The sequence below is a fragment of the Mus pahari genome, chromosome 10 (genome assembly GCF_900095145.1).
Source record: "Mus pahari chromosome 10, PAHARI_EIJ_v1.1, whole genome shotgun sequence".
Lineage (NCBI taxonomy): Eukaryota > Metazoa > Chordata > Mammalia > Rodentia > Muridae > Mus > Mus pahari.
The window spans coordinates 88,678,032-88,690,879 of NC_034599.1; the positions used below are offsets into that span (position 1 = coordinate 88,678,032).

The 12,848-nt window shown below is 44.4% G+C and overlaps 1 protein-coding gene across 1 annotated transcript in view; it reads left to right on the plus strand.

The window, feature by feature from the left end:
- The window catches only part of Slc9a9 (solute carrier family 9 member A9), a 539,646-nt gene that overhangs the window by 512,429 nt on the left and 14,369 nt on the right, over positions 1 to 12,848 (plus strand). The gene's annotated exons all lie outside the window — the stretch shown is intronic.

A 12,848-nucleotide genomic window follows, 5' to 3' on the forward strand; every position in this document is an offset into this window, starting at 1 on the left:
GAGCAGGGGGAGGGAGGAGGAGATAGGGGATTTTCAGAGAGGAAACTAGGAAAGGGGATAACATTTGAAATGTAAGTAAAGAAAATATCTAATAAAAAGAAATGATGACAAGCTGATGCTCACAAGAAAGGTAAAGGACTTGACCTTACTAATAACCTTACTGTTCCTGGGTCATTCTCAGGCAAGTCAGAATCCTTTGTCCTATGCCCCCTGCAGTGCTGGCTTTCCAGATGCCATGACCTCCCCAACCTCAAGCTCTCTATCTTCTGTCAAAGGCAGACTTCCAGCTGACATGAAGCAAGACTCTTTTGAGCCTTGGCTGAGTCCTGAGCAAGGCACTAAGAAGATGAATAAAGCATAGCTCTGCTTATGACAGATGTAAGGCTTTCAGCTACCCCCAGGCATCTGAGCCACAGCATTGGACTGGTTCTCAAAGAAGGTGCTGTCAATCACAAACCTGGATGACGGAGAAGACTGGGGGGTAGGGAGCACGCCAGGGTACTTTCAATCTGAAAAACATTGCTTAGAAATGGTCTGAATCCACGTGGCTTATTTGGGTTCCTGAGCTCATCTGTCATGTAACATTCAGTTATCCAAGTTGCTGGTCCTAAAACACACTTTGGGATCTGGCCCTCTGCTTCATCTCACAAGATGCTCCTTGATATTCAGAATGTTGGTGCTGTTAGAAAGGCTACCCAGTTCGTCCATGTGGGATGGCTGATGGAGAACAAGAAAAGCTTAGCTCCGTGGGGTATCCAAGCCCACTGGCAGTGTGCAGAGCTCCCCTGGACCTCGAGATCTGGGATCACATGGCCCAACTGCTGTTTGTTGCCGTCATGTGCTTCCCTTATACACTGACTTACTATTGGCGTTCAGGAATCACCTCACAAACTACACAAACTCGGAGTGCAGATCGGGAACTGAACCATAACCCCGAGTTAAAACCCTACAGGGTTTTGAAGCCCAAAATTCACCATCATCTGTGCCAGGTTATTTCACCAATCAGGATATAGGGATAAGGGATTTCCTTAAGGACATGTCTTTGTTGTACACTTATCCTGCTCCCATTGCTTGGGGTATTCAACTGTGGCAGGGGACTTGCCTTGTCTAACATTCATGTCTTAACTTGCCAACCAGAATGTCAGTTACCCACGCCTATGTTCATAACAGAAAGAGTTCTGCCAAGTAGGATGTCAGTTCCCCAGGAAGATCTTGGGAACTAAATTTTGCTTGCTCACTAATCAAAATGGAATTTTTATTCCAAATGGTTTCTTATATTGGTGCAGGTGTCTCTCTTATGTTGGGGTCCATCCCATGGGCAGCTTATGAAGGCAAATATCATAAAAGTTTATACATAGGTACAGGAATTGCTATTGGGTGGATGGTTGGAGTTCAAGCTCATTTTGGGTAACTATACAAAACATTTCTACTGACTTCTATTGTGATTGGTTTCCAAGGGCACAGAGCAGAACAGACTCAATCTTGGCATTAGAAAGTTTCCTAGGAGCAGCAGAAGCATAGGAGAAAGTTTCCTCATAATGGCAGGCTAGCCAGGTAACTGTTGCCTAGGCCTTAACATCTTATCTAGGCTTAAATATTTTACCTAGGCTCTAGCATTCCCAAATCTGTACTGAACACCTACTGTGGAAGTCAACTATATTGCAGAACCAGGCACTACCATCCTCCCAAGCACCAGTCTCTGAGATGCTCCTCTTGCCCCTCCTTTCCCTGGCCACTATGTCTTCAGTTATCTAGAACTCCACTCAAAAGTTAGGTTCCATACCCAAGTAGAAGAAATAGCAGCTACAACACAAAGCTCAGTTTCCGGAAGGATACTGGTCTCCAGGAACATCTGCATTACACCCTTTCTAAGGACCAGAGGAGCCTTCAATGTTGATCTTCCTGTAATCAGGGAAGCCCCGTGATTCCCATCAGCTTTACGGAAGACTTCCTCTGGCTCTAAGAAGAAGGGTAGCAAAGATCATCACTGCCTGGAGACATGTACAGGCATCATTACAACTCTGAAGAGAGGCGCCAACAAGCTGGGTTGGGGAATTAGTTATGGGCTGAAGAGTAAGGAAGAATAAATGAGTGTCTAGGAGGACAGACACATGAACGCAAGGATGCTAGGAATGTCTTAGGAAGGTGGACCAGACAGAACCTGGAGGTTGATTTGACATAGTGAAGAAAAGGGAAGGAAGACTTGTAGGTTAGGCCCATGTTTGAGCATGAAGCAAGAGGCCCTTTCAAAGAGACACAAAGCACAAAGGAAGAAAGGGGTCCAGGGAAATGAGAGATGCTGCATTCGTTGTGGGTCTGGGTAAGTGTGGAAGTGCCTTGCAGTATGTCTGAGAGTCCTTTGCTGTTTCCAAAGCTTCCCTGCCGAATGGGTAAAGACAATGGGACATTTGGGGGAAAGAAAAAAAAAAAAAAAAGAAGATTCAGAAACATTCTTGAAACTGAATGAAACAAAAAGCCAAGTCAAAGTGTACCCGGGCAGCCTCGTTACTGGTACCACGAATCACTGCTGCTGTTGTTTAGGGGGCAGTGAATTGAACTTCCAATGCCAAGATCCTCTATTTAAGTGCCCTCTGTTGTGAGACTAGAGCTGGTACGAACAAGGTCCCTGTAAGCATCCATCCCATCCATCCACTGTGAGCACAGAATCTTAGATTCCGGTTGGACAGCCCAGCCAGGGGACGACCAGTCATCACGTGGTCTCAGGTTTAACATCAGCTGACGGATGCTCTGGAAGTCATCCGCCAGCTGTGTCCTCTCCCTTGCCATGCCTGCTCTATGTGCCAAACATCACTGTGTCACTGTGAACGTAGGAGAGAGGGTCAAGGCAGTGGGATTTTTGTTGCTCTTGACCCACAGAAGGGCAGAGCTTTATCACTATTGTTCTTGGGTCTGTCAAGGTCTTTTGAAATCCTGTAGTTGGTTCTCTAGTCACTTTGGGCTGTGCTTCAAGGCCTATTAGCATTTTTCATATTGTCCTTAGGTTTAAAAAAAAAAAAAACTCCCAAATGCTATGGTGGCCCTACTTTGTCCTTATTAAAGAGGAAAAATTATTTTATGAGCTGACCACACTAGTGGGGCTCTGTTCTATAGATGGCACTGCAATGGAAGGCATCTTCTCTGTGGCAGTCATAAAGTCACCTTCTCTAAAACCAGCTGGGTCAGTGGCAGCTGGGTTCCAATTTCTAGAACCCCATGGCATTGGAAGATGGATTTGTCACCCCACAATGCCTAGCGCTGTAGTCCATAAGGCCAATCTTTGCAGACAAAACAAGCAGCTTCACATATCCCGTTATGATGCGTTGTACTGCCTCAAGGCCAAAGTGAGTCTGTTAAAGCCAACCTGGAAGAGCTCGGAGCCCTGGAAGTAGATCCTGAGTCCTGGGTTTGTTTGTTTGTTTGTTTGTTTGTTTTTAACTTGGCAATCCCAAGAAACCTAAAGGCACTTGGACTTTTAAAAAGTGTGGTGTGTTCTGTGATTGTTGTTGTTGTTATAATGGAAGCCCAGGCTTAGCTTCTTTTCCATGCTCTTTCTGTGTGTAGCTAGAATGGCAATCCCCATATCCAAGCATTTAAGCAAACAAAAAAATAACCATTTGAAAGCTTTTTCCCATACTCTCTCTAGTTCTCAGTTCACCACAATTTCATTTAGAAGGAAATGTTCCATTTGTGTCCATTGTAGTCCTGTCGGCTGCAGAAGCAATGACCAGCTCTCAACATATAAAATTAACTCCACTCCAGTTTTTCTGGATAAAAACAAATCAATCAAAAGCCAGAGTCCTTTTCCAGGAAGGGGCTTTTTTTTTGATAAAGACAAGCACTTACCAGAGAATGCTATTCTTGTTATAAAGTTACTTAAATAAGCATTTGGTATAACTGGGGTTCTATTTATTTATTTATTTTTCTTCTTTTTAAAATCAAGTAATTTATCTCTGGGAAATGTTTTAAGTCTTCCAAATGTTCTTTGGAGTCCACTTTATGTGACTGATCCTCTTCACCCAGGCCACTCCTAATTGAAGGGCAAAGGTGTGTAGGCCAATGACTCTATGAAGCAACTCGCCATTATTCCATTAGCACTGAAGAACAGAATGCTGAGCAGAAAATGAGAAAATGATTGCACTGGCCTGCATGAGTAGCAGCATTGGGAATTCTTCCAAACCCCAAGGCAGCAGCTGTACAGTCAGCTCCTTCATTGTGCCAGCAAGGAGAGACTACCTGGAAGCTGTAGGTGATCTACCCCACGTTCTTCTTTCAACTCCAGGATCATGTGAATCACAAGAGCAGCCAGCAATGGCAAGCATGAAAGAGAAGCTTCCAGAGTATAGCAAGGACAAAAGAAATGCTTTTCCCCTTTAGATCATAGTGCCTCTCCTGCTTGCCTGTAGCAGGCTAATATTCACCTCATTGAATAAATCCCAGCATGCTTTACTCACACACTTCTATACCTACAAAGTGAAAATCGTGTCCAAGCTGTGAACTGACCAAGTTAAAGACTAAACACAAAGTTGGAACTGTTGCCAGCTTTGTCCTTTCTTCTCACTCAATGGTCATGCTCCATCTACAAGTGCTTCCATGATCACCCCCCACACACACACTTGCCAGTTAGTGTCCTCCAGCCCATACTAACCCGAGCAGAAGGGAAAGGGGGTGAGAGAGACTCCATCCATAAACATATCATGAAATCAAGAAAGGGGAACCTCATTTTGCTTTAAGATGTCTAGTGACATGAACTCTAATGTCTCAAGGAGGACCACATTGGCATCTGTTTCACAGTCTCTCAGGAATCCAGAATAATTCTTCTGGAGAGTTCAGAGTTGATATGCATTATTTGAGTTGGTAGGCATTGAGTCCTGGAAAACACCAGAAGACGCCATTCAGGTAGTCGGGTCTGAGATCTGTCCACTCTGCTTTCCAGATATGTATTAATCCAGAACTACATCCCCGACCTAGAGGAAAATCAATTTTAGAATTGATTGAGAATGAATTTTATCCCACGGCACAGAATAATGGTTGCTTTAGCACAAGCAAAAATACTCTGTGAAGCCCCAGCTGAAGCAGAAATGAGAGCTAGAAGGAATGTCACCAGGCATTAAACACCAGAGATTGGCCAAGCCTGGCTACTGCCTGTACTAAAAATTACATTGGACTCCTTTCAAAATGTCAAATTACTCCACTGGTCCTGAATGGCATCAGGCTTCGGGGGTCCCGAGGAAGCCACGGGAAGGATGCCTGGACTGCCTGCTTGGCCTCTTCCCAATGCTCTGAAAGGTCAAGGCCAGCCTGCCTGCATCAGCGTTGTGTTTGCCACCAGGCCATCGGCAGAGCTCTCAGGCAAGTCCTAGGAGGCAGAGAGAGAGAGAGAGCACTTGAGCCCTTCCCACCATGCTTACCTGCAGAGAATGCATGCGCCCTTCTGGGCGTGCACCCTTAAGATCAGAAACTTAAGGGTGAAAAGGAAGCTCAGTTAGGAGAAAATGATAACTATTATTCAGTCGGCAGATGGCAGGTGGAATCTGGAACTTCCAGCTTCTCAAATCATCAACTTTTCGATGCCCTTGGCCTCCGGTTCTGTGTGTGGTACTAATCCTAAGATTCTAGCCTCTCATGGGGGAGGGGATTTTAAGTAAGTCCTCAGCTGCTTCATTTCCCAAATTCTCAAAGCACGGCTCCTGAATATATCCTTGAAACTTAGAGAGGGAGGAAGGATCCTTTTCTAATTTGTCCTCCCGGAAACCCAGACACAATGAGACAAAAATACTAACACTTCCATCTTAGCAGATGGAAGTTTCTAGTAAATTTTCCAAGGCTTTGCCTTACAATCTGTGGCTGGCCCTCCTACCGTGAGTCATTTCACCAAGTTCATGGCTGCTTTCACTTACTAGGTTGTTGCTAGCCTAGGGTACGAAGGATGCTAAAGCCTCAAAGTGATACCTTGGCGACCCCTCCAATGATTCAGCCTGAGCTATGGAAGCTGCTGTACTGTGCTGAACTCCGGAGATGAGGACATCAGCCTGAGTTTCACCCAGCATCCCCATATCCTGACTACATGGCCACAGAGTAGCCTCCTGGCCTCCCAATGTTCCAATTTCTTCAGCCTTCAAATGAGGGTAGTGATAAACAGATTAAAGAGGATTTTTTTTTTCATATGAAAAGCTTGGCACAGAGCTTCCAGTGTGCTTCATGTCTATTAGATGCTAAACGTCAAGACTACTTCAATTCTGAGCTGAAAGGAGAGAGAGCCAAGAGTTGGCTGCTTCTGATTCTTAGATCAGAAACTTAGTGGTACTACATAAAATTGGAGAAAGGACATAGCAGGTCTATATCGAGAGCCAGGGCAGGACCACTGCTATCAGCATATATGTACCTTATCCGTGCAAATAGGATACCCCCAGATACAGTTATTCAGCAGATAATCCGAGGGCGTTTGGAATATTGTATAGGTCCAGAGAGATCAGCTCTCTATATCGTGCATTTTGCTAACAAAAAATCTTGGGGAGTTTGGAAGAAGTCCCATGAATGATGGCAGAGACCCTCCCATCATTGATGGCGTCTGCTGAAAGGATGCAAGTGTTCTGGAGACATGTTTAAATGTTAAAAGACTGCCAGGGTACCAAAGTCCTGTGGGGTTGAAATGGGTCTGTTCTAAGATCCAGTTTTCTTTACCAAAGTCCAGTTGGCTAAGGCTCAGGTTGAGCTGCAGATAGCCACAACATAATCATATTTCTGGAAAGCCATCAACACTTCCTTCCTTCCTTCCTCCTTCCTTCCTTCCTTCTTCCTTCCTTCCTTCCTTCCTCCTTCCTTCCTTCCTTCCTTTCCACTGCTGAGCAGTAGACAGATGCAAGTGAGGGGAAGTTGGCCACCTTTCTGAAACACTAGAGAGGAATTGTACCTCAAGGTCACAATCCATTCAGCTTCCCAATTTCTAAGGTGATTTACAAATTTAAAAAAAAAAAAAAAAAAAAAAAAAGCTTCAAAGCTGGGACCAACGCTAAATCCCATCGAAATGTGTAGAGTAGGCATTAAGCGAATCTTCCCTCCCAGGTCTCCCGGCAGCAGTTGGATATTAGCAAGGAGAGTTATCATCTGGGACTCCAGCTGCCGCTTATGTCTCTTTAAAGAATGAATAGCCTTCCAGTCCCAGTCAGCTGCCTGCTCACAACTGCAGAGGAATGGTAAATAATCTAGGTGACTGGAAAGTGATTTGAGAGAGCAAGGCTGCCGGTGGACAAGGTGCTTTCTCCATCTCTTCTGTGACACAGCAAGCAAGATGGCCCATGCCACTGCCTTGGCTTAAGTCCCTATCTGTACCTTTCCAGAAAGGGCCCTAGAATCCACTTATTAAAGGGAACATGAAAACGCCCACAGCAAACCAACCAAAACAATTTTTATTATTTTTACAAGGACAGAATAATCGTATTATGAGTCACAGTTTAATTTGCTCTCCAGTGGTTTTATTTAGCCAAAGGATCAATTTTGTTCATGCCAAATAACATGTTGAGTGGTTTTAATGAAATGTGCATTTTCCATTTACTCATCGCATTGGTTCCCTGGTAGCCTTGACCTCTACTCCCCGGAAAATTTGTTAGGACAGAAGCTATAGGCGAGGCCTTCTTGGCAGCGGTAATCTACCAGAATGGGTGAGCTGGTTTTGTACTTGTGATGAAAGGGGTCTAGACCCCCAAGTGGTGAAAACTTTGATCTGGAGCCTAAAAGCATCTTATCCAAACATACATTCATTTAATCTTGCAACTCAAGCATGAAGAACCCTCCCAGGGTGCCCTGGGAGGGCCGAGGGCGCAGAGCTGGGGCCTACGGAGAAGCCGGGCAGCAATGCCTGAGGAGTCAGTTATCTGTGATCCCCAGTCCCTGGGGAAAAGCTCTGCCTCTCAAGGAGGCTAAAACAGCTGGGCAAGGCATTCTTAGTGGTGAGGCTGCTTCAGGGCTTTCCACAGATTTTGTGGCAGGAAAATGTGACAGCAAATCAGAACCGCCCTGGGGGAATCCGTAGCTGAAATCCATAGCTACAGTTCTTTCCTTTCCTTCAAAGGAGCCGATCGGCCCCACATCCCAAAACTTTATTCCTTACCAGTAAAATCCAAACTAAAATCCCAAGAGAGGTTGCATGTCAACCCCAAATGTCTTCCCAGTCTCAATTTGATTCATCAAGCATCGCTTGAAGGGATTCATGGCTGGTCGCTGGGCACTAAGCACTTGAGGGCACAAAGAGGAGTAAGTGACAATGTTCCTTCCTCAAGATGGTCACAGCCTAACAGGAGAGGAAGCATGGGGTCAAATCATTCTGGCGTAATAAATGTAACAGAAATGGTCTGAATGGAAGCTAGTGGAGCCGTGGTGAAGATGCTCTCTCGTGGACACAGAGACCCTAGCAAAGGAGCCCAGCGTGACCTGCGCCCCAGCTCTAGTCCATTCCTTTTGGTTCCATGTATTAGTTACTGTGGGCATTACTACAAGTCCCTTAAAGGAGGAGAGGTTGGTTCTGGCTCATGGATTCAGAGTCTTTGGTCCATCATAGCAGGTAGACATGGTAAAGTGGCTGTAGCCTGGTGGTAGGAGTTCAAGCGGAAAGAGAGCAAGCCGAGGAAGCAAGCCCAGTTAGAGAAGTCTGTACGTACATAAACTGGCAGGTAACAGATGATGTCAATTGTGTTCCCACAATCCCGTTCCTTTTTCTTTCTTCTATGCCAGTCTTAATGCATGCTTTCTATCCCCAAGTTTACTCTTGCCCTCGAAACAGCTTCTGGAGTTCCAGAAGAAAAAAAAAAATGCATTCAAGTTTTAAACAGGCAATGAAAGGGGACAAGATTAATGCTTTATTTAAATAATTAAAAACCCTCCCATTGATTCCACCCCATTTTGTTAGCTGTTGAGGAAGTAGACTACTTCGAAAAAGTAGAGCTTTTATTATAAAAGAGGGGAGACTATGCATTGGACAGGCAAATACTGCCCTACCCTACAGGATTTCAGGAAAGACCTCAGAGGCAGTATGTGCAAAGGTAAATATCTATATTGTATTTGTTGGAGATGAGGCAGCGTGAGTGCCCAGAAGATCCTCTCATGTGCACCCTCATTCAGAAGACATATCTTGTCTTCTGAAGTTAAGTGGCATTCCTAACCTTGGCATATGCATTGACATTCACAAAACACTTCTTTTGGGATGGGATTTCATGTGACCCCGCCCCAAGATAAAAAGCTAAGAGAGAGCCATCACTGGTTCAAGGTGTGGTAGGAGGAAGAGAGCTTTAACAGTCTGTGTTAAACCTTGCACCTGTGTAAGATAGGGAGCCAGGGGTCCTGGGAGACTGGGAAATGGGACACCACAGGGAGTTCAGAGACAATGGCCCAAACTCTGCATGTAGATGGACAGGTAAGAGACTCCCATGTACAACCAGAGGGAAGGGCATGTGTAAAGACCCAGAATCAACAGCACATGAGAAGGATCGGGCTTGAGAAAGGAAGGCTTGTGTAAATGTGTGGTCAGTGAGGTGGGAAGGAAGTGCCGGGAGGAGCAGAGCACCCTGCAGGTGGAGCATCTTAAAGACCAGACATGATGGAGGCCTCTCACCCCAACTTTGACCATTCAATAAAGCAGTCACGTCTTTGCATGGCAGTTTTCTTTAGCGATCAGCAGAGTACAGTGGGATCTAAATCCTCAACCTGCACAGGCCTATTCTTTAAAAAGCGTGGAATTCAAGAGAGTCGAATCTGGATTCTTGTGCATTTGAACAACAAAATCCCATAGAAATAACGAGTCCAGTGACTAAGTGAACTTGGTCTGAGACTTTCCGGCAGGGACTACAGAAAGAAAGCACAGGTGTATGCTCTCCATCTTCCCAGGAGCACCTGTTCTTTACTCCGGGGCAACAGATGGGCCAGATAAACCCATAAAATGATTTGTAAACTATATGTAAGTGACCATCATGGGTTGTGGAAACATTTCAATAGCTCAGAATTAGCATTTTAAAAGTAAAATGTCGAGAGTACAAAACAGGTCCTGAACCCCGAATCTAAAAATGCAAAGTTCAAATCTGAAACCCTTTCAGTGCCAACATGAAGCCACCAGTAGAATACTCCATTCCATACCTAGCCACATGAAATTAGTCAGTCCACATGTAAGTACACACAAAAAATATATAAAATTACCCCAAAAGTATTTAATAAGTATACATGAGGCATAAATGAATTTTATTTTTAGACATAATTTCACCTCTAAGATATCTTATTACAGGCACATAAATATCCCTAGCCAACCCAGAATGCCTCTGAGATCCCAAACATCTCTGGTAAGGCATAATAAGAACATTGTAGTTATATTGAGATATAAAGACAGTGCTTGTAGCAAATGTTCCTAAAATCTCAGAGGCTCCTCCAGCAACTTTGTTTTTCTCTCACTTAAAAGCTAGGGAGGCGATGGATGAGTCTCTGGGCACAACTTCTCCCTGTTTTTTTAATATGAGCACTGATGTACGGCTACACTCTGTCACCCTTGGGAGCACCACAGGAGATAAGAGTCAGATAAAGGGTCACCTGCTACCCGCCCATGCTTCCATACAGAAGTGATATGTGTGCTGATGGGTCCCTTAATCCTAGAACTTGGGAGGCAGAGGCAGGTGGAGCTCTATGAGTTCAAGGCCAGCCTGGTCAACAGATCTAGTTCCAGGACATCCAGGGTTACGTAATGAAACCCTATATCGGGGGAGTGATACTCGCCACTTGTGACCATGGCACATGGGCCAGCCAGACTAGCACAGGCTAGTGGAATGGAATGTTGGTGGCTTCTCCTGGGAAGAGAAGACTAGAAGTGTAGGAGTCCTATGGGCCAGCCCATATCTGTTCTGTATGGGAAGGACATGGAACAATAACAAAGAAATTGTCCTCCAAATCCAACTTGATAAAGCGATGAGTACTGGGAGGTTACTGCAGGATCGTGAATGACCCATTTCTGCATGAATGATGACTTGCAAAAACTGCATCCCTACAGCTTGCAGACAGCATCACTGAATGAAGTGTTCAAGAAATGATACTATGTGACCAGTAGCAAGGGCTCTTCTCTGTGTCTTTTCAGGGGGGAATGGGGGAGAGACAGAGTTCCTCATGACTCTTGAACTGTCTTCATTCCACAGCTCAAAAATGAATCATTATCACCTACAACAACTCAACAAATTATAGTCAACATTGTATCTCCCCCCCACACCGTGGTGTGTGTGTGTGTGTGTGTGTGTGTGTGTGTGTGTGTGTGTGTGTTAGCTTTTGTCTTACTCAAAGAGTCAGCACTGATACCCTACTAAGCAGTTTGCTAAATGGCCAAGAATAAAAAAAAGTGACCATTGAATGTGGGAACGCCTCAAGGACAGCCAGGACCCTGTGAACAAGCATAACAATGGGAGAGGGTGACACAAAGGTGGTATTAAAAACCTACTGCTCAATGTAAAAATCCCCCACTTCTAAGCCGATACCTCACTTTCACAAAGTCATAGTCATTCCTGGATGAGGAGAGCCCTTATCCTGAAGTGCTTAATTAAAATATCATGCTGTGAAACTGTGTCACTGGTTATACAATGAGCAGTATCTTCCTGGGGACTTTAGAAGAGAAACTTTGCAATATCTTTCTAAGCACTCCAGCCACCAGCAGAAGAAATACTGTAAATTCTGTGGGTCCTATGGTTGATGATACTAGAGTAACTTGACTTAGGGTGTTTAAAATATATTTCCTTTGTTATAGGTTTGTTTCTCTTTTATATGTGTTTTGTCTGTGTGTATGTATGTTCACTGCATACATGCACTGTGTGTGCTGTGCCTAAGGAGGCCAGAAGAGGACACTGGGGCCTCTGGAACTGGAATTATAGAGGGTTAGCCATAGCCTGGGTTACAGAGGATATCAAACCCAGGTTCTCTGGAAGAGCAGCCAGTGCAATTAAATGCTGAGTCATTTCTCCATCCCTGAAATGTATTTCTAATACTTATGAGTCCTCAGAGGAAACAATGAAAGTATAATGTTAGCCAACATCTACTGAGTGCTAGTTATGTGCCCAGACTGGCACAAGAAATTATGTCTTTTGTTAATCTCATTTAATCCTCTCTATTATGAGGTCACTTTGGCAAGTTACTTGCATTTCAAGTTCAAAGATCTCAAAAGAATTTAGTCATTCACGAGTAATCAGTAGCAAAGCTACTTTAAAAATGCAAATAAATAAATAAATAAATAAATAAATAGGATGATTTCAAAATAGTTGCTATTATAGATTGAATTGTTTGCCCCAAAGAAAGACGTATGGAAGCCCTAACTTCAAGACCTCAAAATGCAATCTCATTTGTAAATAGATTGGTTTGCAGGTATAACTAGTTAAAAGGTGCTGAGGTCATAGTAGAACAGGGTCTGATGTCACAGGTTTGCTTAAAAGTACAGATCACTCAGTCCACCGACATGAGAGGGTCAACCTCAAGGGCCTAGGAGACTTCATTTTCACAAACACAACAGGGACTTCTGATGCAATCCGGTGGCCGGCTTGCAGAGAGTGGCTTAGACTTTCTAGTGAGGATCGAAGGATGTAGATTAGATGGTTGCTCAGGTTTCTTCCTGACCCCAGTGTGTCTACTGGCTTATCTTGAGCCCATGTGCCCTGCTTACACAGGTGCTTTGACATCTTAGAACTCTCGTCTTTCCTTTCACCTTTCCCGCAAACACTGATGCCCTTTCTCTGTCCCTGGATTGTCTGGATCTGAGGGGCCAAATAGAATTATCTTAACATGTGATAAGTAGATCCTGTAGCTATCGCTGCTAAAACTAACCCACAGCACAGACAGGACCG